This window comes from Notolepis coatsorum (genome assembly GCF_963971535.1).
Source record: "Notolepis coatsorum genome assembly, chromosome: 5".
Classification (NCBI taxonomy): domain Eukaryota; kingdom Metazoa; phylum Chordata; class Actinopteri; order Aulopiformes; family Paralepididae; genus Notolepis; species Notolepis coatsorum.
Window position 1 is genome coordinate 2,818,049 of NC_140169.1, and position 3,544 is coordinate 2,821,592.

Genomic DNA, 3,544 nt, shown 5'->3' on the forward strand with positions numbered 1-3,544 from the left:
AGGAATGGAGACATTGGTTGGAGGGGGCGGCACATCCTTTCATTGTCCAAGGGGCTAAACGCCTTAACGCTCGCCAGGCCAGGTGGGTGTTATTCTTCACACGATTTCGATTTACCATCTCCTATAGTTCCGGGTCCAAGAATATCAAACCCGACGAGTTATCACGCCAGTTTGATCTTCCTGGTCGGGAGGAGCAGCCCCATCCCATTATTCCACCGGCCTTGATTTTGGCACCCGTGTCTTGGGGCATAGATAAGGTGGTAAGGTCGGTGCTGACGCGGGAGCCCGATCCTGGCGGGGGCCCTCCGGGGCAGTCGTATGTGCCCAAGGCGGCATGCTCACGTTTGCTGCAGTGGGCACATGCCTCATCCCTCACCAGCCACCCTGGGGCCACCAGGACCCTGGAATTTATCCGTAGGAGGTTCTGGTGGCCGACAGTGGAGGGGGATACGCGTTCCTTTGTGGCGGCCTGCCCAATGTAAGACCTCTCGCCGTGCACCAGCAAGTCTCCTCCGGCCGCTTCCTATCCCTAAACGGCCCTGGTCACACATATCCCTGGACTTTATTTCTGGCCTCCCCCTTTCGGACGGGTTCACCGCCATTTTGGTGGTGGTGGACCGGTTCTCTAAGGCGGCTCACTTTGTTCCTCTCCCCAAGCTTCCATCGGCCCGAGAGACTGCTGATCTGGTGATACAGCATGTCTTTCGGGTCCACGGGCTTCCGGTGGATATCGTGTCGGACCGGGGTCCTCAGTTCGCTTCCAGGGTCTGGAAGGCGTTTTTCCCGCCGGTCTCGGCGCCTCCGTCAGCCTTTCGTCTGGGTTTCATCCGCAGTCGAACGGGCAGACGGAGCGCGTCAACCAGGACCTGGAGGGGGTCTTGAGGTGTTATGTTGCCGGTTGCCCGGCAACGTGGAGTAGGAGGTTGGCCTGGGCTGAGTACGCGCATAATACCCTCCTCTCCTCCTCTACCTGTATGTCTCCCTTTCAGTGTCAGTATGGTTTTCAACCTCCTCTGTTTCCCGAGCAGGAGCAGGAGGCGGAGGTGCCCTCGGCCCAGGCACACGTGGCTCGCTGCCGCAGGACGTGGAAGCGGGTCCGGGCGGCGCTGCAGAAGGTTTCGGTTAGTACCCAGCGGCAGGCTAACCGCAAGCGTCGTCCGGCTCCAGGAAGCTGGCTCCTCGCTTTATAGGGCCCTTTAAAGTGGTACGTCGGGTGAATCCTGTGGCTTACAGGCTACGGCTTCCGAGCTCTATGAGGGTTCATCCGACGTTTCATGTGTCCCTGTTGAAGCCGTTCCTCTCATCGCCCTTGGCCCCCCCACTGCCTATGTGATACCCACTAGAAGTGGTATCACGTTAATATCTTTAGATTATGTGTCAAAACAGTGTGAACATATTGGTACAGGATTACCTCCATCAGAAACAAGGTAGAACAGTCATTTATATGTAATGGGAGACATTAACATAATTTGGTCAATAGGTGGCAGTATAGGACTGGTGTTTAGTGGCTTCGCCTTCCAGGGAACCGTACCTTGTGTTTAGGGACGCACGAGGTGAACTCAGTCTCACAACCGGGAGGACCCAGAACCAATAACACCATGTCTGCACCTTCCTTTGTCAAATGACTAACTACAACCTGTTTCATAGGTGGGTAATATACTACAAAACACACATAAAGGTTAACAAGGATACATGCAATGTCGAGGGTCCAAATGAAGTAACTATTGTCGATGTTTGAGTCAAGTTTAAGAAGTTTAAGACGACAAGTAACATGGTTTAGAAGCTGACCGTCTATTGATGGCGCCATGTCTCGTGGTACATTTAAATAGAGTGTTGAAATACAATTGTCCATTTAATCACTAACGTGTCGGAGTCAAGTATCTCCAAGGGGATTATAAAGGTTTATGTTTTGAAGTACATACTGTTTGGGTTGAATTGCTGTTTAGTAAATGTGTATATTGTGTACAAGACGGTTAGAGGGAAATTACTTTAGCTTACACTACCTAGGAGGTAGCTAAACACCGGAGCTGTACCACATGCTCTCTCTCTCTCTCTCTCTCTCTCTCTCTCTCTCTCTCTCTCTCTTCTCTCTCTCTCTCTCTCTCTCTCTCTCTCTCTCTCTCTCTCTCTCTCTCTCTCTCTCTCCCACAACAAGATACATATATATATATAAATGCACTTTCATTGCACATTTGAGTTTCAATAGAACTTGAGCTGGAACACAAATATGAGTAACACTGAGGTGTTGAGGTATTTCTGTACACTAGAGAATAGTGGATATGACTGATGATAAAGGTAACAGTTATTGGTGATTTAAGGAATTGTTTGACAGACAATGAGAATGACAGTGTTGTTTAAAAGAAGACATACGATGGTCTCTTCCAACATGCCTAGACATGCCTAGACAGAGGTTAACATGAGAATGTTTCCCTTCTCACGTGCTTATACTTAAGACGTATAAAGACATAAGTAATTACAATGTACAGTATATAATACTGGATAACTACATTTAAAAGGAAAATGCTATTGAAGTGAACCAGGGTATCCTAAAAGGGTAGAATGTGTGTTGCAATGATGAATATGCTTTTGAATTAATAACAAGAATGGGATTATAATTGAATGTATTAAAGTAATGTAACTAATTGAACTGAATGATGATACAATGATGATACAATGATGATACAATGATGATAATTGATTGATTGATTATTCTGTGGAATAAATAAACGTTGTTGAAATGACAACCGGGAGGACCCAGAACCAATAACACCATGTCTGCACCTTCCTTTGTCAAATGACTAACTACAACCTGTTTCATAGGTTAAATATATCTCTGCTATCAGGTGCCATATCCTGGTACCTGTAACACCTACGGTTCCTCCGCCTCGGTTTATTGGTGGTCAGCCCATTTACACGGTGCGGAGGATACTGGGTTGTAGGCGGAGGGGTAGGGGGGTTCAGTTCTTGGTGGATTGGGAGGGGTACGGGATAGAAGAGCGTTCTTGGGTGCCTCAAAGGGATATTTTAGATCCCAGCCTGATCGTTGATTTCCGGCGGCTGAATCCCGAGGCCCCCAGGTGAACGTCTGGTGCCGTTCGTCGGGGGAGGGTACTGTTACGATTCTGGTTCCTGACTACGGTCGGGAACCACCCACCTTCTCTGTCATCTGTCACCTGACTGCTGTCACTTGTTTTTCCCTGTCATTTAGTGCTGTCACTTAGGGGTTGGCTTCTGATTGGCTGTCACGGGGGTGTGTGTGGAATGTTGGTATTTGGTGGCTATTTAACATTCCTTTCCTCTGCTTGTCATTCGTCAGGTCTTCACTATAGGCGTTCGGAGATAACGCGGCCGGTTCCAGTTCTGGACCACCACTAAGCTCCATTATCTATTCTCTCGTTCCTTTGCCCTTGGCATAGTATCCTAGTATTACTCTTTGTGTTCTTTACTATTAAAGTCGAACCTGTTCAAGAGTATACCTTCTCCGTCTCTGTGATTGCCTACAACAATTGGAACTCACCTACCTCCATCCTGACATACCACAGCC